Source organism: Lissotriton helveticus, chromosome 12, assembly GCF_964261635.1.
Source record: "Lissotriton helveticus chromosome 12, aLisHel1.1, whole genome shotgun sequence".
Lineage (NCBI taxonomy): Eukaryota > Metazoa > Chordata > Amphibia > Caudata > Salamandridae > Lissotriton > Lissotriton helveticus.
The window spans coordinates 508,108,216-508,131,604 of record NC_136073.1 but is presented as its reverse complement, the minus strand read 5'-3'; positions in this window follow the sequence as shown (position 1 = coordinate 508,131,604).

Below are 23,389 nucleotides of genomic sequence, written 5' to 3'. Positions count from 1 at the left end.
GCCCTTTAGGGGCATTTCTTTTGCTAAAGCCATTTCCAAACCTTTATTGTGTGAGAGTGTGTGAATTTAAGCCTTGAACTGTTTGTGTGGTGATTGACTACCTCCTACAGTCACGCTGACCGGCTTATTTTTAAAATTGTACATATCTTAATCGTGAGCTTTTAATTTTCGGATACTGACCGCCTGCATGTTCTGACGAGATCTAGTCGTCACAGGGGTCCCGATCATCAGTCCTTTACCGGTGCAGCCGAGCGCAGCGCTCTCGCCGGCTGGGTAAAACGGAACCGCCATCTTGGGGGGAGGCAGGGTAGCGTTCCAGCTCGTGGACGCCTCCTGCCCTCCCTCACTACATAAGGAGTGCTTGTGTTTACTGCATTTAGATTACCTGTTCTCCCCTGAGGCGGAAGCCGGGGGCATTTCTTTTGCTAAAGCCATTTCCAAACCTTTATTGTGTGAGAGTGTGTGAATTTAAGCCTTGAACTGTTTGTGTGGTGATTGACTACCTCCTACAGTCACGCTGACCGGCTTATTTTTAAAATTGTACATATCTTAATCGTGAGCTTTTAATTTTCGGATACTGACCGCCTGCATGTTCTGACGAGATCTAGTCGTCACAGGGGTCCCGATCATCAGTCCTTTACCGGTGCAGCCGAGCGCAGCGCTCTCGCCGGCTGGGTAAAACGGAACCGCCATCTTGGGGGGAGGCAGGGTAGCGTTCCAGCTCCTGGACGCCTCCCACCCTCCTCCCATCCCCCAGCTGGACATGGATATAAGGAAGGGGCCTTCCCGTCCGCGCAGCGGACGGGCGCAGCGGGCGCGCCGACGGCGCGCCGAAGGCGCGCCTAAGGCAAGCCCGTCTGCGCCCGTCCGCGCCGGACCCGCGCCCAGCGCCAGTACCCCTGCCCCATTTGCCTCTAAAATCTGTTGGTCCTCACAGCAACTGCGTCACCTCCGTCATGCAATTTGTGTTCCCTTTACCTGCTGTAATACCGCTAACCTAGAAAATGTTATCTATTCCTGCCCTCAGTGTAATTTTTCCCTTCCCTTGGTATCTAAAGCACCGTTACGTCACTCAATTATTAACAAACAGCCTCCTACCATACTAAAGGCCGCACTACTCAATTGCAGATCTCTTCCAGCCCATGCCCATGACATCTGGCTATCCCTTGACACCCATAATTGGGATTTATTATTTCTCACCGAAACCTGGATAAAAGACTCCTCCAATCCGGACATCACCTTGGCTACTCCCCCTGGCTACTGTCTCACTGGCATCAACCGAGACAATTCTAAGACCGGTGGGGGTCTTGCGATTGTCGCTAAATCCCATCTTAAATTTAATTTGACAAAAATCCCCAACCTGGGCCTTATTGAAGCCGCTCATTTTATAATTATGGACCCTGCGGGTACCATCTGTGCAGGCATACTAGTCTATAACCCCCCTGCGGTTACCACTTCCTCCCTGACCACTTTGATGCATACTATTCCTGATTTCTCGCTTAAACATCCCCATTTCACTGTTTTAGGAGATTTCAATATTCACATCGATAATCCTTCCTGCACTCTTGCATCCTCCCTGTTAGATACCCTACAAGGTCTCACCCTGCCCCAATTGGTAACCGGTCCGACCCATATAGCCGGTCATACACTTGACCTCATCTTTTCTAATCTTCCTTCTCTTTCTACTTTTTCCCCCATCCCTTTGACTTGGACCGATCACTTTCTTATTCCTTTCTCTTTCTCGGCCCCTTCCCCCCCTCCCCCTATTCCCCTTAATCAAGGAACAAGACGCAAATGGACCAAAGTCACGTGTGTCTCCTTGGAGGCTCATTTTCATTTTCACCTTAATCAGCAAAATGACCTCGATTCTGAAACCTTGAGACTGAACTCGTCTCTTTCCGATGCACTTGACCTGGTTTCCCCTCTTGCTCCTGTCACCTCCTCTAGATCCCGTCCCTCTGCCCCCTGGTTTTCTCCTCTGCTACGCGAAGAGAAGAGTAAATGCAAGCGGTTGGAACGTAAATGGAGACTCAACTATGATCCCTCAGCCAAATTGGCTTACAAATCTGCCCTGAATGCATTCCATAAACTTAAACGCTCCTCTATGAGAACCTACTTCTCCAATCTTATTCAGCAGGCGCAGAATTCTTCAAAAACTCTTTTTTCTATTGTAAAAGATTTTGTTCACCCCCCTGCGTCAAAATCCCTTTGTACCCCTTCACAAGATCTTTGTAATGGATTATCTGATTTTTTTCAAGAAAAGATAGTTAAACTCTCCTCTTCCTTTGCAATGACTCCGGTCCACTCTGATGACTATTTTTTTCCCTCCTCTTGCTCCTTTAATTCTTTCACTGAGCTAACTCCAGACCTTGCGTTAGCTTTGCTACGCAATGTTAAGTCTGGTTCCCCTCTGGACCCTGTCCCGGCCAAAGTCATGGGCATTCTTGCCCCTATTCTAGTGAACCCGTTTCTTTCCATCTGGAATTCTTCTTTGTCACATGGTCATTTTCCCTCAGTTTGGAAACAGGCTAGGCTTGTCCCCATATTGAAAAAACCTGGTGCCGACCCCTTACTTTTTAGCAACTATCGCCCCATCTCGCTTCTGCCTAAACCTGCTAAAATTTTGGAGAAGGTGGTACAGAAACAAGTGGCAGTGTACCTAGAGTCTAACCAGCTGCTTCATGACTCTCAGTCCGGCTTCAGGTCCGGTTTTAGCACTGAGACCGCACTGCTTGAAGTCTCTGAAATTATCAGGGAATCAGTGGATAGGGGCGAGGAGGCCATGTTGGTCCTCCTCGACCTATCCGCGGCTTTTGATACTGTCTCCCATAAAATACTTACCACCCGCCTTCAACAGCTAGGGGTCGGTGGGACAGTGCTGGCATGGATCACCTCTTTCTTGTCTAGTCGCTCTCAAAGGGTCATGATGCACCCTTTTGAATCCGAGGACAAACCTCTCCTGTGCGGAGTGCCCCAGGGCTCTGCTTTGAGTCCACTACTATTTAATGTTTATGTGGCTCCTTTGGCCAAAGTAGTGGAGTCCTGGGGGGTCAGGGTGGTCTCCTATGCTGATGATACTCAGCTTATTTTTTCATTCCGAGACCATTCTGACTCCCTCTTCTCCAATTTTAGAAACTGCCTTGGAAACATCTGTACCTGGATGTCAGCTAATCATCTTGCCCTGAACACCGATAAAACGGAGGTTCTTTTCTTTAGTAAGAAATCTCCCCCTCCTGCAATCCTTTGGTGGCCTCCCATCTTGAATCCCCCTCCCTCTCCTGTGCAGGCAGCTCGCAATCTTGGCTTCACTTTTGACAATTCCTTGTCTGGAAGTGCTCAAGTCAACAAAGTTGTAGGGTCCTGTTTCTCCAAACTACGTATGCTCCGGAAAATCTTTCCTTTCCTCCCTCAATCTTCTCGTAAAACTGTGGTTCAGGCTCTTATCACTACCCATTTAGACTATGCCAACAGTCTATATGCAGGTGCCCCCCTCTACCTCATTGATCGCCTGCAAATAGTCCAAAATGCGGCAGCCCGGCTTATCGGTAACATCCCTGCCCGTACTTCAGTCAGAGCCTATCGACAAGAGCTTCACTGGCTCCCCATTCTACGACGCATTGATTTCAAAATACTGATCCTGACATTTCGGGCTATACATGGAATTGGCCCGTTATATTTGAGAAAGCGTCTCAAAATTTCTGCCTCAGTCAGACATCTCAGATCCAACAATCTGCGTCTGCTGATTGTTCCTAGATTCAAGCTTTCTCGGACTGGCGGCAGATCCTTCACCGTCACTGCCGCCAAGCTCTGGAACGGTCTCCCCCTTGACCTCAGGTTTTGCGAATCTGAGCCTATCTTTCGTCGCAAACTCAAAACCTGGCTGTTCACTAAGCGGTAGGATCGGGCACGATCTATTGCGCTTTCTTAGACCCTCTGTATGATTTGATTCTGGTCTCTCTTTATGGGGATAATCATGTAATTCTAGCGCCGGGACACCTCCGTCGGAGGTAGCTGTGCGCTCTATAAGCTTCAAATAAATAAAAAATAAAATAAATAGGTATTGACCAGGATCAACTGTTGTTTATTTTTCTCCGCGGTTGGAAATTCCGGCTGTACTGCGTTTATTCCATTATTTATTCCCGATGTATTTTTGCTCAGCAGTTCTTTTACTGTTTTTATTGTTTTTATCGAGGTGTATGTAATTAGTCCTCCTTTCTGGTGGTTGAACTTTGAGATTCTGCTGGCTGGGAGATGGTAAGTTTTGTATCCGTGGAGGTGAAACGGGTCTGTCAGCCACGTTTCTTGAAGTGAAATTAGGTCGTACTGACTGATGGAAGTATAACAGTAGATCTTTATTTGTGGTTTTTGGACTTAGTCCATTTATGTTCCATGAACATAGTTTTAACAATGGCTTTGTTTTTGGTACTTTCTTAAATCGTTCTTCGGGCTGTCATGGGCCGATGTGTCTGATGTTAATGGTGTTCGCTACCCAGTCCCAATCTTGACTTTGGTCCAGTTCAGCTTTGTTTCTGAGCCCCGGGAGGTCTCTGTCCTTTTGCTCGGCTGAGCTTCCTCGGGCTCCTCTTAATATACTTTTTTTGGGTACGCCCGGGCTGTCGTTTTCCTGAGTTTGGTTAGAGAATTCCAGGAAATTGCGGAGTAAGGGTTCGGGGTAGCCGGGACTCTAGTAAGGTTTTATTCGAATCCCTCATGCCTCGAGTTGCCTTTCCTCTTTTAGAATTTCTTCTGCCAGGTCTCTGGTGGTCCAAGTGGTTTTTGTTGTTTCCTGTTCCGACAGGTGTTTATGGTTAATGAATTCTACGGCCTCCAAATCTTGAGTTCTTAGTATCCCCAGATTTGTGATTGAGTTTAATAGTCGGAGGATGTTACTTCTATTGAGAAAGTCCTCTCTGCCCTTGGATTTATACTCAGGATGTGGTTTGTGTACTTGTTCATTCCATTGATATATTTCTCTCCTTCATTGGGGTGGTTAATCCTTTTAGTGCTCATGACAGAATGGTTCCATTATGAGCACCAGTGCTTGTGGGCTCATGATGGAACCATTCTGTCATGTACACAGGCGCACTGAATCCCTCTGTATTTCCTTTTTTTATTTTTGGTCTTTGGAGGTTGGGGAAGAGCTTCCCCAACCTCCCAAAGGCATTTTTATCTTACAATGTGATGACAATTGCACACATGGCGCGCTGATGTCTTTACATTGAAATTGAAACTTAGTTTCAGTTTCACTGTTTCGGTGCTTATCGGGCTATCTTAGCCCCCGGAGCACCAAAACAGATGGGAGAGGTATCATTGTAAAGGGGAGAATCTCACCCTTCCAATGGTAACCCTCCCCAGTGGATCCCTCCTTGAGGATCACCCCATGAGGGTGATCCCAAAGCAGGGATCCACCCACTAGGCACCAGGTAAGGGGAGCGGCCCCTTGGGCAAGGGTCTTTGCCCCTCATTTCTTATGCTCATATTCAATCTTACTGCCCCCCCCAGGAGCCAGATGGGGGCAGTATCCCCAATCTCCCCAGGGGTGGCAGAAAGCACCCTAGCCACCAGGGATTCAGGGGTGAGGGCTGCCCAGAATGGGTATCCCGATGACCCCACCCTTACCCCCAAAAATGCCGTCCTTCCCCCCAGGAGGCAGATGGGGCAATAGCCCCTGGACATCCCCGGGAGGGGCAGAAACCCCACGAGGCACTAGGAATTCGTTTTTTTTATATATATAGGGGTGGGAGCTGCCCATAATGGACATACCAGTGCCCCCACCTCCAAATACACTGCCTCCGTCTTTCTCCCCCCAATGGGAGGCAGATGGGGCAATAGCCCCTTATATGCCCCCAGGGGGGGCAGAGAGTTCACTAGGCACTATGAATGCATTTTTTTTTTATTCCAGGGATTTCTCTTTATACATGCCAATGCTCCACGCCCCAACAAATTGCCCCATTTGCCTCCCGGTTGGGCAGACAGACTGAGGCAATTGTTTTGGAGGGTGGTGGAATTGGCATGCCAATTCTGGGCAGCCCCCACCCCTTTGTATAAATATATATATATATATATATATATATATATATATATATATATATATATATATATATATATATATATATATATATATATATATATATATATATATATATATATATATATATATATATATAAAGGTCTTGTAGGCTCACCAAGAACCTGAGGTACCCATAGCAACCAGAAGCGCCCAGTGGACATAACAGTATATTGCTTTAAAAGATTTGCCATACTTGAAAGAAGTTGCAGGTGAAAATTGTGCCACAAATGGCTGTTTTTTCAACTCAATTTCAATATATTTTATTTTAATTGTTAACCTTAAAGGATCTACACAAAAGACTGCTTGCTAAATTTAGAATGATGTCTATTTTTCAGAAATGTATAGTTCTCCGGGATCCATTATTGCTTTTACACCCATTTCTACCACTAACTGGAAGGAGGTTGAAAGCACAAAAAATAGAAAAAGTAGGCTGTGCTCCAGTAAAATGCCAAAACTGTATTGAAAATGTTGGTTTTCTGACAAAAGTCTGCCTGTTCCAGAAACCTGGGAAGATGCGACATGTGCGCCCTCTCGGGTGCGCCAGACTATAGTCTCGGGGAAACAGACACCGTGTATAGTCTTCCAACTAAACGTGCGATCGCTCGTTAAACATCATGTGGAAGTTCATACGCTAATCAGTGATGAGTCTCCAGATGTCTTTTTCATCTGTGAAACCTGGTTGCGAGACGATATGCTAGGGATACTGGGTCTGTCTCTTCCGGAAGGGTATTTGATTAAGACTCTTAATAGGGACTCTAGGGGAGGTTGGTATAGCAGTTATACATAAAGCGCAGTATCCTTGCTCCTTTGTGGCAGAGAACTTATGTGGTAGTGAATGTACCCATTTCAGGTTTGAAATAAGCCCGCATTTTACATTTTCTGGGCTCTATATCTACCGACCTCCGGGTCCTGTGTCCAAGTTTAGTGAAGCTTTGTTAGAGTTGGTCAGCTCATCAGTGGTGAGATCCGCTAACTTTTCTATTCTGGGAGACTTGAATCTCCATTTTGATCAGACACTGGATCCGGCTATTTGTAATTTGCTGGCAGATTTAGCAGCCTTTCAGCTTGATCTATTAGTACATGATGCCACCCACTCAGCAGGACATATATTGGACCCTATTTTTTCTAACATCCCGTTAGTACATATAGCCCAGTCTGTGCCTATGGGATGGACAGATCATTATCTGATTAAAGCCAGCCTGAAGATAGCTGAACCTTTTAGGATTGACAGGACCAGTTTGGTTCTCAAGAGTCCTTGGCACAAACTTAAACTAAAGGATTTTCATGCCTTCCTGGGAGAGTTTCCCTTGGGGGACTTGGTTGATCCTGAGGTGGCATACACCTACTTCTGTGACTGGATTGGGGGGGGGACTTGATGCCTTTATCCCAGCTAAATGGGTTAGGGGGCGTGGGTCGGTCTCCAGTCCATGGTACAGTGAGGCTCTGAGAGCCCTGAGAAAGGACTGCAAAAGAGCCAAACGGACATGGAGAAGAAATTAAAAGGATGGCGATACTTATTTGGCTAAACTAAAACACTATCATAAAGTGATCTGTTCTACACGTGCTAAGTTTTATGCAGAAGAAATTAAGGCTAGCCCCAACCCTACGAAATGTATTTTTAATATTGTCCAGGAGCTGAAGAGCAACAGAACCTCTGGATCTTATATAAAATCGGCACAGCAATGTGAAGAACTCGCTTCTTTTTTTGTGAATAAAGTGCAAAAAATCTACAAAACATTTTCGCAACACTCTTCAGTTACGAGTCCTGTCAGTATTAGAGATGGGGTCTCTACTTTGACAGTTATACCAGAGATTTCCTGTGAAGAACTTGCTAAACTCTGTAGGAAGGTCAACTCGGGATCTCTGTCAGACCCCATGTGGCCGGCGCAATTCATGGAGTCACTGGCGTTTTTTCAGCAGCCCTTAGGCCATATTCTCAACCTATCCTTTGCCACAGTCAGAGTCCCTATGACCTGGGTTTCCCCTATCATTAAGAAGCCCACACTGGATCTATCTATACCAGACAGTTTCAGGCCGATTTCTGTGCTTCCGTGGGCAGCTAAGCTCGCAGAGGCACATGTGAACAAGGTGTTATCTCAGTACATGAGCCTCAATGATACCCTGGATCCGTCGCAAAATGGTTTTAGACCGGGACACAGTACCGAGTCCGCCCTACTAGCCACCACTGAGCATTTACGAACGATTCTTGACGCCGGTCAGAGTGCAGCGCTTATTCTCTTAGATCTTAGCGCTGCCTTTGATACGGTGTCCCATGACATCTTGCTGTATCGCTTGGAGGCAATAGGGATCACGGGCCGGGCTTTGGAATGGTTTCGAGCATTCCTTATGGACAGATCCTTCCGGGTGTCGGAGCCGCCGTTCCTATCACAAGCCCATTCCAGCAGCCAGGGGGTTCCGCAGGGCTCTGCGTTGAGCCCGTCTTTGTTCAATCTTTACGTGCAACCTCTTGCGGTAGTGGCAAAAGATTGGGGCCTAACGCTGGTATCGTATGCTGACGATACTCAGCTGGTTATCACCTTAGCTGAAGGGCCTACTATCAGCCACTAGGTTTAGAGATGGGATGGCAGCAGTTGCTCAGTGGATGGCTGACAATAGTTTGCAGCTGAATGCTAGCAAAACGGAAGTGATCCTGGAAGGGAAAAACACCTCCCTCTGGAATGAGCACTGGTGGCCGGCCTCGCTGGGTACCATGCCTACACCAAAACCAGTGGTTAAGAACTTGGGAGTGTGGATGGATGCGGCTCTCAATTTTCAGACCCACACGAAGAAGGTGGCTGCGACCTGCGTGGGCCTGTTGAGAGGTCTCTACCCCATCCTGAAGTTCTTCAATGCGCCAGTTCAGCAGCTTATTGTCCAGGCTACGATTTTATCGCGCATGGACTATGCGAGCGTGCTGCTCCTGGGCGCAAACAAAGCCGAGATCCTACGACTCCAATGAGTCCAAAACTCGGCAGCTAGAGCACTGGTCGGACTTCCTCGTAATGCTCTGCCAGAGCCACAATCAGAGGCTTACACTGGCTTCCGATTGGCGCACGGATCCAGTTTAAAGCACTCTGTATGGCGTTTAAAATCTTGAAATGTAAAAGTCCTGAGTTGTTGCGGCCTCTTCTAACCTCGTACATTCCCCAACGTAGCTTGCGGTCATTGGGACAACATCTGGTAATCATAACTAGGATTAAACTGTGCCGTGCCGGGTACCGTTCATTTTGGCTCCTGGCAGCTAAGTTGTGGAACTCCCTGCCAGTCTCTATTCGTGGCATAGAGGACACATTAACCTTCCGGAAAGCCATTAAGACCTTCCTCTTTCCATTGTCTTAGGGAATGTGATTTCTTTGGCCAGCTTCTGTTTAATCTGTACAATTAGTCTAACAGCGCCGGGACGCCTCTTCGCTGGGGCAGCTGTGCGCTTCACAAAATTATAACATAACATGCTAATTTTATCACCACAAACACTTTGTTGATACACTTTTCAGGGGAAAATCAGATGCTTTCTTATGCAGCACTTTTTTCCCATTTTTCATTAAAAATCCAGATATTTGCTGTATTTTGGCGAATTTCTTGGTCCCCTCCAGAGGAACCCACAAACTCTGGGTACCTTTAGAATCCTCAAGATGTTAAAAGAAAAGGACGCAAATCTGGCTTGGATACCTTATGTGGACAAAAGATTACAGGGGCCTAATCACAAACTACCCCAAATTCCCCAAAAATGCTTAGTATGGTGGGAAGGCCTGGCAGTGAAGTGGTTAATAGATATGTTTGCAACGTATACGTACAATGTATTAATGTATTTTCACATCAATTGTTGGACCTTTTGCAGCATGTCTCTATGTATGCCTTGGTAAAACAAACACATATAAGATATCAAGAATGCAAAAGAAAATTCTCTATATTTGTTGCTGTTATATATTTTCTTCTTCAAACATATATAAATATGTGTTGTCAATACTATAATTTATTATAAATCCCCAAAAAGTTGAATATAAATAATAAATACTAGGTACTTAAAACGATCTGTATTATTTTTTAGGTAATTGTTTGACACAATTTAATTGTATTTTTTGTTTTGCTGAAAACGCAGTCCATGTTGATAATAGATTACGGGGTGGATGGAGTTTATTTGCTGTTTGTAATGTGGGCATTCTAACTGTTATTGTTGGAAGTAAAGTCAAGGATGAAAATACCTCCATCAATAACACACCACCAGTCCACTGTATTGTCAGGCAGACACTATGCTGACAATGTTGGTTTAGGATGTCAGACCGAACATGGCAAATGCCTGGCATATTTATTATGGATGAAGGACTACTAAATGTAATCTGTACCTACCTTTTCTGGAGTCCACAATCCCACAATGATCATTGGTTGATGGAATCTGTCATCCACTATGTAAGAATCTGTTGACAGACTTTCTGTTATGTTGCTGTACATATTTTTTAACATCATTAGGTCACCTGCATCCTAACCATCAAGTTTAGCAGATCTCAATAGTTGGTGCTAATCTAATTTCCTTCTTCTGGAACACACCGTGTGTGAAGGGGTGAAGGGGAAGGTGATAGGGCCCACAACTTTACTCCTAATGAGTTGGATTTCCATGTGGAGGAGGCCTTGAGCAATTATAGCAAGCCAAACAGAGAGCCAGGTAAGTGCCATACATGGAATGCTCCTAGTTTTAAATTAAGTTACGTTAGTTATTAGAAAGATGGTGAGTGATTTCACACTTTTTTAATTTAATGTTTTAATGTCACATCCACCATAAGATTAATGTTTTAAACCCTATAATGTGCTAATTTTTGAATTACACACAAACTACTGGTCAATCATATAATAATTTTACCTAGTATGTTTAAAATATAAATTTGCTGACTAAATTACCATTTTTTCTAAAAAAAACAATTCAAAGAACAGAGCTTCTGGAGGGCCTGTCTATCTAATAGTATTACAAGTTAACGCCTGAGAAATACTTTTTTTAGAAGTATATAAAGCTTGAACATTATTTTGTTTTGCCTAATATTTTTTTCTATCCAATGCATCAAATATTAGTACATAATACACTCCACTAACATTGATGCTTGGTAAGAAAGTTTTTTACATATAAATACTAGGGAAATACCTAAGAAGCAAGGTATGGTAAGTTTTTAACAAAAAACATTCCGACATTGATGAGGGCATGCAGGATCCCCCTTTGGTATTGGGAAGCTGTGTGGTCAATCAGGGCAACAGTAAGCCAAGTGACAAAAATGATTAATATCCATGGCTTTAATGTGTATGTGGTCAAATGGATGTGTTGGGCGTAGAAGTTACTATCGCCCCTTTATCGAGGGTACTCTACTGGTTATCAATTACAGGAACATCCTGCTTTAAGCTTCTTCGTATCATCCACATCCAAGGCAATAAATGGCAAAGGGACACTTTTCAAGAAAATCTGAAAACATATCAACAAAGAATCCCAGCATGCATGAAAAAGAACCATGGGTGGAACATCTTTCTTTCTACAAGCAGCTAAACTATGGAATTTGTTACCCCCAAAAATAAGATCCACTGACAAACATCTGTACAGCATCAATGTACAGCAGTAGCATGAAGAAGACATCAAAACAGTACATTAAAAATACATTGTCTCCGCTATGTAAACATAAATGCATGTATATCTATGCCACACAAACCTAGACACACACATTCACATTCACCAACACGTACATGTCTATGCATTTAGAAATCATAATGGATCTGTATATATGTGTAAGTATATTGATCTGTTCTATCTATTGGAACATTACCATTATGTCTATGTATATGTGAGCACATAGAGCACATATGCTTATATGGGTGTATCTATCTATCTATCTATCTATCTATCTATCTATCTATCTATCTATCTATCTGTCTATCTATCTGTCTATCTATCTGTCTATCCATATATATATCTAGTTCTTTTTTCTCTCTAAATATACATTCACTGAAAAAAATAAAAGTTAAAGGGACGCTATAGTTGGGAGAAAACATCTGTTTAAATATACCATCTTAAATTAACAAACCACTGAATTTCACTGGTTATGATTACATCAAGTAATTATAACTCATGCCCTATTAATAACTCGCAACCCCTCCATGTACTGCTTATGAACTCACAATTTACATCACTTTTGACATTTTGTAATACATCATTGATAACATGACTGCAACATCTCAATTGACATAATTGATGATAACACTATGCGTGGCGGGGCGCGAGCTATACTTACTGAACCAAAGTTGGAAGAAAGCTGGATATTTACCCAGAAATTGAGCACTTTGTGATGTAGTGCAATTCCATTCAGTAGTTGTTGAGATATTAAGGTTTAACGATCATAGATATCTGGACCATTGGGCTGACTTTAAAAAATGTAAGCCTTTTGATTGGCTAAGGGGGCTATTTCAAAGTTAAAGCTGTGATTGATTGGCTGCAACATGAACAGAAATGTTGTAGCAGTTATCTCAGGAATCGGGGACTTGGTCCCCTGCCCAGAAAGTATTTTCTTTTAAAAGAGTACTTAAGGCGACATGTTAAGCATACCCTGACCTCCTCGATCTTGTAGAGAGGGTCCTAGATGGACGCGCCCACTGGTCTCTAAATAATTGTATTTCTTTTTTTTATTATTTACTACTCCTGGCTAGGAGCGCCCAGAATGCCCTTTGTGCAATACTTCGCAACCTTTTTCTGTTTTGTAGTGCCCCAATTTTGGTAGGTGCACCGTCAGCATGTTTACAAAAGTATTGTGGGGGCTGTAAAGAGAGAACAGCAGCTCCCAGAAATAATTTATTAAAAGTAATGCTATGTTACCGGGGATGTATACAGCGTCACTCCAGTAAACATTGATGTTGTTTCTAAGTATTCAGGAGCTTGAGGTTTTTCTCTTCAACTGAGGATTGCAGGGTCATCTTGTGGTTGATTTTATGGTTCTGTGATATGGTCTAGTGCGTCTAAAAGAGGTAATCCAACACGGTTTTATATTGAGGATGACGCCAATGGATGTGCCTTCATATATTGATATATTAACCCATTGACAAAGCCAATAATCTTGTCCTGCATCATGATGGGGTCACTCCATGATAAAGCAAATAGCCTTGTATTGAATACTGATTTGATCACCCCTTGACAAAGTCAATGGGCTTGCCTTGCCTTTATATAATGATGCGGTCACCTATTGACAGACCTCATATAATTATGTAGTGACACCTTGGAAAAGCCAATAGTCTTACCATGTGCATTGATGTGGTCATCCTTTGACAAAACCAATGGGCTTTTCTTGTATAATACCCAATAGGTCTGTATTCATATAATGATATGGCGACCCCTTGACAAAGCCAATAGGCTTGTCTAAATATAATGAAGTGGTGACCCTTTGACAAAGCCAAAAGTATTGCCTTGTATATTTATGTGGTCAAACTTTGACAAAGCCAGTAGGCCTTCCTTCACATAGTACTGTGGTGACCGATTGACAAAGCTAATAGGCTTAACCTATATTTTGAGGTGGTCACCCCATGACAAAACCAGTAGGTTTGCATTCATAAAATTATTTGGTGACCTTTCGACAAAGCCAATAGTCTTGCCTTAATTGTTGATATGGTGGCATCTTGAAAATGCCAATGAGCTTGCCCTGTAAATTAATGTAGTCATCTAATGACAAAGCCACTAGGCTTGTATTCTATTTCTTGATGTGGTAGGCTCATGGGGAAGCCAATAGACCAGCATTATGTAAAAAGGTGCCCCTTTATATTGTAATGAGTTCTCTCATTGGCTGACTATGTACCAGGTGGTTGGCTGCCCCAGTGGGGCTGATGCAGGGCTTATCCACCACCCGTCAGGGACATTTTAGTCAGTATAGTAGGAAGATCATACTTTGCATTAACAAACCCAATAAATTCACTGAAAAAAATCAAAGGTTAAAGTGACATTATAGTTAAGTATGGCAACAAGATATTACTTTATATTAAGAAAACATCTAAATTCACTGAAAAATACAAAGAGTAAAGTGATGTTATTGTTATGTGAAAATTTAATTTAGAAAATAACATTTTAAACAAAAAAATACTGAAGTTCCCCAGTTATACTTTACTAAGCTAACTATAACTTGCACTGCTTATGACCTCACATATCATATGACACAATTATATTCAATAACATCATTTATGACATCACTGATGACAACTCAAATTACATCATTGATGACAATACCAAAATGAGTGTGCCCAGTTTGCTTTACACTTCTGATACTCCAAGGTATTTAGAGCCATATGTTGGTAACTTTGAAATACTGATTCTTAAATACCGAATTTTACCGATTCGGTATTTAGGAATCGGTATTTCATATGTAGGGAATAATTCGGTAAAAAACTACAGAATCGTTAATATTCCTTATTACCAAATCGGTAATATCGATTTGGGATTAAGGAATCACCCACCCATTCATTCCTATGGGCTTAGAGGCCCATAGGAATGAATGCGAAGAAATTCGGTATTACCGAATTGGTATTACCGATTCGATAATCGTGGGAGGTATTTCAAGGGTGCCAGGGTGTCCAAAGGACACCCTCTGGCACCCCTGAAATGTATGTGGCCCACATACATGCTCTAAGGGCATGGATCTGTGCCACATGGCACACTTCAAAAAGCAAACAAGCATTTACAATACAACGGTCTCGCCTTTGCAAACGTTAGAGCTATTGGCATTGTACATGACAAAAATTGTATTTATGTGTTGGTTTTGAAAACAGATAAATAAATGGCATTGTCATTTACAATGCGAATAGCTTAATCTCTCGCAAATGCCACACACAAACACACAGACCCACACACACACACACAGAGCTCCACACACACACAGAGCCCCCCACACACAGAGCCCCCCACACACACAGAGCCACACACACACAGAGCCACACACACACACAGAGCCACACACACACACAGAGCCCATACACACAAAGCCCCCCACACACACACAGAGCCCCACACACACAGAGCCCCACACACACACGCAGAGCCCCCCACACACATACAGAGCCCCACACACACACAGACCCCCCATACACACACACAGAGCGCCACACACACACACACACACACACACACAGAGCCCCACACACACAGAGCCCCACACATACAGAGCCCCTACACACACAGAGCCCCCCACACACAGAGTCCGAAACACACAGAGCCACACCCACACAGAGCCACACACACAGAGCCACACACACAGAGCCACACACACAGAGCTACACACACACAAATCGGTTGAAGCATGCGGAGGACTAACAGATACTGAAGGGCAAATGAAAAACCTGCGTTAACCTAGCTGGTATTTAACAGCAATGCTTTAAATCTGGAGTTGTCAACTGATGGACCATAGACCTTTTGTTAGATGGGTTACTACACTAGAAGCCGAGGGGGTGGGGGGAGGCTGCTGTAGAGCCGTCCTTTAGGCACAATTTAAAGCCCCCATGTGGCAAAATTAGAGACGTCTGGAAAGTGCCAATACGAGCCTGAGGGTTTGGCTTGAGTAGGCTGGGCAAGCCCAGGTGCAAAGTTAACAAGGTGAAAGTAATAAAATGCGGTGCTCTCTTGCTACCTAAAAGTATTCCCTAACTTTTACGCCCCCAAAAACAACACACTTCTATCTTAGAGTACCCACGATCCCTCACCGTGTTACTTCTGAAAGATTGCCGCACCTCATGGCAAGGGAAAGGGGAGGGCGCACCCCCTGCAGCTTGTAGGGCTAACTCCTCTATCAAAGACGTTAACATTGCCTGGTAAAAAAAAAACAGCGCTGTGCATTCCTCGGGGATGGAGTTCATGGTCTTGATGGTGTCTTCGTCGCTGACGTAGTACCAGGCGGTCAGGCGATCGGTGTGGGTGGAGGTCGTTGGGGTGGTGGACCCGGTGGTCTCGGCAGTGGGTGTAGGGGTGTCGGAATTGAAGCTGTCGTGGATGTCGGTGATCTTGCGGTGAAAGAAGGTGGCCAGTGACTCGCACAGGTCATGTGATGGTGGGATGTTGTTGGGGTTGGAGTTCGGATTGAGAGTTCTTTCACGATGCTGAAGAGCTCTTTGGTGTTGTGTGCGTTGTTGTCTAGGTGGTCTTTGAAGGCGGGCCTCTTGGCGGTCCTGATGAGTTGGTGATGTCGGCGGGTGGCGTTCTTGTGGGCATTGCAGCTGTCTGGAGTTTGGTCGCGGAGCCATTTCTTCTCCAGTTTACGGCAGGTGCGCTTGGAGGTTCGGAGGTCATCAGTGAACCATGTGGCTTTCTTGTTGGGGTGGTTGGTGGCAGAGGTCTTGAGTGGGGCGAGGGTGTCGGCGCAGTCGTTGATCCACTGACTGAGGTTGATATAGGGGAATAGGGTGGGAAGTAACTTAATTATAATTAATTAAATATGTTATTTTATTTATTGTTATTTATTTAGAATTAATTGTTAATTAATTATTAATTGGTAATTAATTAAAATGTAATTGGTAAATAATTTTAATTGATGAATTGTTAAATATTTTAATTTTAGTAATTTAATTTCTGTAGCCGGTTGTGGGTTTATAGGGGAATAGGGTGGGAAGTAATTTAATTATAATTAATTAAATATGTTTTTTTTTTTTTTATATCCTCATTTGCGTGCATGGCTCCAATCTATCAAATCTAAAGGCTGCCATAGAGCAAAATATTAGGTAGTGTTTGTGTGCTATCTCAGCGTATAGCTGGCAGGAAATTTATTAGGGAGGGAGGAGACCAATTCCCAGCAACACAATCCACAGGCCATGCGAGATCTTGCTTAGGGCTATTAGATGGTAGATAGTGCCCGAGATACAGAGGCCCCTATGGCGCCATGGCAATTTGCCATGGATGCAAGGGTAGACAATGCACGCGTTAATCATAGGACCTGGGAAAAAAAACAAAAAAAAAAAACAGGCTCATCACAACTACCCTAGCATAGTCCAGAAAGCTCTCCTACTAGGATTCCCTTCCCTGGCCAAGTCTAGTTTTGAAATCTGAAGAAGCGATGACTGCCATGCATGCATAGTGGGCGGTTGAGCATCTTTCCAATGCCTGCATATCTCCCTACGTGCCGCCAAGATGGAATAAAATAACAGATTGGAAACAGCATTTCGGGTTTTACTTCTCAGGCCGAAGATGACAAGAGCAAGGTCTATGGAGATGTGTTCCCCTAAATACAGGGATAACTTGTTACCAATTGAGACCCAAAATGTAGAAATGTTTGGACATTCAAAAAACATCTGATGCGGCGACGAACCCGCACCTTGGGCATAGGACTGGGCCCGTTTGAGAAAACTTTGTCAGCCTCTGTGGGGAATAGTATGCCCTATGTATTGTGAAAAGATGGTTCCTGCGGAGCCACGCAGGTTTAACTAGGTCCCAAAGTGCTACACAGGAGGCTGACCAAAGTTCCTCCACGTCTCTGCCTGGCATTAAGTCGGCCCACAGTGATGTCGGTAAACAAAACTCACTATCCATTTCCTCGATGATCTTAGTATACCAAAGGGATATTTCTTTCTTTGCCGTGGGGCTATCCAACAGGGACGACACCAATTCACTATTTCCGCCTATATGTAACCTGCTAAACCGGGTTGACTGCTCTTTATATGTCTGAGTCCAACTTGAGATCTGGATGTATTTAAATCTCGACAAGCTTGGCCCGACTTTGCTAGTTAAGTAGTCCCATGGAAGCAGAGAGCCATCCATAAACAGGTCTTCCCAAGTACTTATTCCGGCTTCTTTTAATGGCTGTATAAGTGCATCTGTTGCCCATGCAGGGGGAATGGGTAGATCCCATATAGGGGCCTTCCCTGAGTAATACCCCACTTTGATTGCTTGCCTCGCTTTGTACCATGTAGATGCAAGACCCTGCAAAACTTTCAATTTTATTTTTTTAAAGAATTTGGGGTCTCCAAATTTAAACAAAAAACCAACCTGTCCTACTCCTTCGCAGTCCAATAAGGTAGAGAACATGCGGCCCAATCCTGTCGCTGTTGGTGTTTTAAGTAGCATGCGTGTATGCGAGAGCTGGAACGCCCATGCGTAGACCTGAAGATCAGGTCCAGCTAGTCCTCCCTTCTCTCTGCGTCGTCTTATTTTTTTCCAAGAAATTCTTGGACTCTTGTTATTCCAAATAAAACTAGTAATTATGCTCTGTAGCTTTGAAATTAAGTTAGGATAAAAAAAAAGTGGAATAGAATTAAACAAAAAAGAAATCTTTGGCAAAATACACATCTTCACCAAATTAACCTTGCCTAGAATGGAAAGTGGCAGGTGTGACCAGTCTCTCATAAGTTTCCGGCACTCTGCTGCTGTTTTGGCAAAGTTTAATGAAGCTATCGAGTTAATGTCTTTAACTATATTTATCCCCAGGTAACGCGTTAGAGGTTTTGATGTTACATTATTAACAGTTGAATTTATGTTCCAGGACATTGACTCTGTCTTGGAGGCATTAACCTCGTAGCCAGAAACTTTCCCAAATTTATGAGCCAAGTCAATGATCTCTGGATATGCTTCGTCAAAGTTTGTCGTAAAAATCATGATGTCATCAGCATAAAGTGCTACCTTTTTATCCCAGTCACCAAAAGAAAAGGATTTAATAAGTGTGCTATCTCTTAAGATTTGAGCGAAGGGTTCAATGTATACATCAAAAAGCAGGGGAGATAGGGGACAACCCTGCCTGGTTCCTCTGGTTACCCTAAATGGCTCCGTTAGGCCCCCATTTATCAGGATTGAAGCAGAAGGACTTCGATATAGCAGGCCTATCACTCTTCGAAATCTATCCCCAACATTGAACTTTCTCAAGGCCTCCGACAGGTACAACCAATTCACCCTATCGAAGGCCTTGGTAAAATGTAGTATACTTGTAAATGTAGTATACTTGTAAAGCGCACAGCTGCCCCAGCAACGGGGCGTCCCGGCGCTGTATAACTCTGGGGAACCCGTCCTGGCTTTCCCTGTGGGATGGTCCCTTGCTGGGAGTCCCCAAGGTGGAGCCAGGCATCCCCGGAATTGGTGGGGCCGTTGTGGAGATTAGGCAAGCTAATGCCCAGAGTTGCCGAGTGGAACCCCTGATTAGAGTAAGCACCGAAGCGAGAATTATCGAGTCCGCTGACCAAGGTCCACGACCCTGCCGCGTCAGGAATTGAACCCTGGTCCCAGGCTGACTGCTGCTCTCAGGCATGCCGCCTATAACCAGTGAGCCACACTACTCCACTCTACTGCTACTGGTAGCATCCAACGTAAGGACAGACAGAGGCAAAGCCTCTTTTATAGCAACGTCTATAGAGCCTATTAGTTCATAGGTAAGCTCGCATAATTGTCTCCCTTTTATAAAGCCTTTTTGATTGGTATTTATTATATCAGGTGCTACCTGGCCAAGCCGTTATTAATTAAATATGTTAATTAACTAATTGGTATTTATTTTGAATTAATTTTTAATTGATAATTAATTAATTGTTAATTGATAAGTAATTTTAATTAATTGTTTAATTCACAATTATGTGAATATTATTTTATTTTGTTTAGCGGGTTGTGGGTTTATAGGGGAATAGGGTTGGAAGTAATTTAATTATAATTAATTAAATATGTTAAATAATTAATTCATTGGTATTTATTTTGAATAAATTGTCAATTAATTTTTAATTGGTAATTAATTAATTGTTAATTGATAATTACATTTTATTATGTGATTAATTGATAATTATGTGAATAATAATATTTTATTTTTAGTAGCGGGTTGTGGGTTTATAGGAGAATAGGGTGGGAAGTAATTTAATATAATTAATTAAACATGATAATTAATTAATTGGTATTTATTTTAAATAAATGGTTAATTAATTTTTAATTGGTAATTAATTAATTATGAAGTGATAATTCAAATGTATTAATTGTTTAATTTATAATTATGTGATTTATATTAATTTATTTTCACTAGAGTGGGGATATTAAAATGTACCCCTATGCTATCCAACGCTTTCCCTACTGCTGCTCTCACTGGAGTGGGAATAGTAATTTTTACACTTACGCTATCCAACGCTTTCCCTACTGTTGCATTCGCTTGAGTGGGAATAGTAATTTTTACCCCTACGCTATCCAACGCTTTCCCTACTGTTGCACTCTCTGGAGTGGGACTAGTAATTTTTACCCCTATGCTATCCAACGCTTTCCCTACTGTTGCACTCTCTGGATTGGGAATAGTAATTTTTACCCCTACGCTATCCAAAGCTTTCCCTACTGTTGCACTCACTGGAGTGGGAATAGTAATTTTTACCCCTACGCTATCCAACGCTTTCCCTACTGTTGCACTTGCTGGAGTTGGAATAGTAATTTTTACCCCTACGCTATACAACGCTTTCCCTACTGTTGCACTCTCTGGAGTGGGAATAGTAATTTTTACCCCTACACTATCCAACGCTTTCCCTACTGTTGCACTCTTTGGAGTGGGAATAGTAGTTTTTACCTCTACGCTATCCAACGCTTTCCCTACTGTTGCACTCTCTGGAGTGGGAATAGTAATTTTTACCCCTACACTATCCAGCACTTTCCCTACTGTTGCACTTGCTGGAGTTGGAATAGTAATTTTTACCAATACGGGATCCAATGCTTTCACTACTGTTGCACTCTCCGGAGTGGTAATAGTAATTTTTACCCCTGCGCTATCCAATGTTTTCCCTACTGTTGCACTCTCTGGAGTTGGAATAGTAATTTGTATCCGTACGCTATCCAACGCTTACCCTACTGTTACACTCACTGGAGTTGGAATAGTAATTTAAACCCCTACGCTATCCAACACTTTCCTTACTGTTGCACTAGCTGGAGTTGGAATAGAAATTTTTACCCCTACGGTATCCAACGCTTTCCCTACTGTTGCACTCTTTGGAGTGGGAAGAGTAATGTTCACCTCTACGCTATCCAACGCTTTCCCTACTGTTGCACTCTTTGGAGAGGGAATAGTAATTTTTAATCAAAAGGAGACTAGCTCGAGTAAAAAGGGTTAACAAAAATTATCAATTTTTTATTCAAGGACTCAAGTATGTTTCGTCAGGGGGTAGTGGCACCTGGTGGGTGTGCTCATGAAGCCCTCACCCACCAACCTAGTTGGTGGCATGCTTCATCATCGGGCCCACCCAGTGACACCTAACGTGTCCCGGGTGTGCTTCGACGCCTGATTACAGCGGAGCAGGTATATCGCTGAGTGTGCGATGAAGAGTGTTATGGGATGTGGATTAAAACGGCTTGGCGGGGGTCCCAGTACCCGGAGGTGAATTAGACTTTAATACCTGGGCCACCGTCAGCGGTTAAAAATAAGGCTGTTGGATGTTAGAGGCGAGTTACGACCTCCCACATCCTGAGATGGGTCAACATGTTTCAGCCAGTGCCTTATGAATATGCTGGCTTTCTTCAGGACGAATTAAAATATGTGTGTGTAATTAAAACTAGTGGGTGTGTAATTCAGACTATGTGTATACACGCCCTAAAGTGTTTTTCTATGTGTGAGAGGGGGATTCCCTTCTCAAAACACCTGTACATATAACATGTAAGGACAAAGACAAAACATACAAGGGGAAAAGAGAGTCACTTGAATGTATTGCATTATATACATCTGGCTGCCGACTTTCAAGCGATGTGGGTGCAGGCTATAGGCGGCTACAGTGTAATGGTATTGGTGGTACCATTATGGTGAGGTTCGCACTGAAAGTTCGGGGATGGAGTGGCTAAAACACGGTATTCACAACATTAGTGCATGAGTGGTAAAAGAAAAGAAGGAAAGAAAATGCAAGAACTCTTTCTTACGCTAGTTTGAGTAGAATGCTACTTCAAGGCTGTGAAGTGGCAAGGGTTGGCCCTGTGGGGGAGAAAAAAGGTTTTGGCCACTTAGAATGAGGAGACCTGTGGGAGAGAAAAGCGCTTACCCGTGATGAAGGTGGTGGTTTGTCATACTCACAGAATTACTGGGCAGAGCCTGCTTTGGACCTATAGTGCCTCCTTCGCAGTACCGGTAAGTATTGGCCATTGCTGCTGGGGTTTTATACTGTGGTTGATTGAATAATTGTTCGCATCTGCATTGTAGGGGAAAGGGTAGAGAGACTCGATCTGCCGAGTCATTGCGCTTGCGAGGGCGCCCAGGTGCGTAAGGAGAAGTGGCGAGCGTTCGCGCATGCGTGGTACTAGACGCCCGTAAAGCGCATGTGTGGACGGTAGTGTTATGTCCGCACATGCGCGTTGGGGGAGTGCGCGCGGGTTGTGTAGTCACGCATGTGCTAGCGGATGATTAGTGCCCTCATTGTGTTAGGGGCTTACAAGTACACTGGATTGGAATAAGTATAACACTGGCGCATTAGAGGTATAATCAGAGGACCCTCGTGGTACAATGCCACAACGATACTTTGGCCATATTCATGGGTGGAGTTCCAAGGCCTCAGTGTTTAGAACTGTAGGGCTCTATCCACAAGGGGATATTTATAAGGGGTTCCTAGTAGGGTTGGCTCAGCAGGTGGATCAGGATGGTATTGGAGGTGTAGCCCTTGGGTCACGAGTATGTCAGGGAGTTCCAGGGAATGGCGTCGTTAAGACCCTCAGTGGCTGTAGAAAGGCGATATATCCATCGCTGTTCTTTACCCAGAAGTTTCTTGTCATTATCAATTGTGCTTTCAGGGATTTGCTCAATGATTGTCCAGTTTAAGTCATTGGGTGTATGGCAGTGGGTGATGAAGTGGTTAGTTAGTCTGCTCACATTTTTCTTGCATCTTATGGTGCTTCGATGCTAAGTTATTCTGGTTTTAATTTTTCGTGTTGTCATCCCCACATAGCGGAGGCCACACGTGCAAGTGAGAAGGTATATCACACTTCGTGAGTTACAGTTGGTGTGGTTGCGTTGGGTCCAGATTTTGTTGGACTCAAGGTTCAAGGTTTTGGTGTGTGTAGTGAGGTGACACACACTACATTCATTGCAGGGGTAGTGTCCAGTGATCTTGGGCAGTCCCCATGCATTCAGAACGGTGTTCATTGGTTGTTTTGATTGTGGTCTGGGTCGGGTGCTCACCAGTTGATCTTTTAGATTGTTGCATCTCTTGTACGCAAATCTCGGTGTGTCCCATTTTCTCTGTCCAGAGTTGATTATCCTCCAATGTTTTTTAATGATTTTTGCTACTTCGTTGGACGCTGTGTTGTAGGTAGTAACACAGGTGATGGGTTGTTCCTGATCCTCCTTTGTGATGGTCTCAAGAAGAGCGTCGCGATTCTGATTTCTCGCCCTTTTCTGGGTTTTACGGATGATG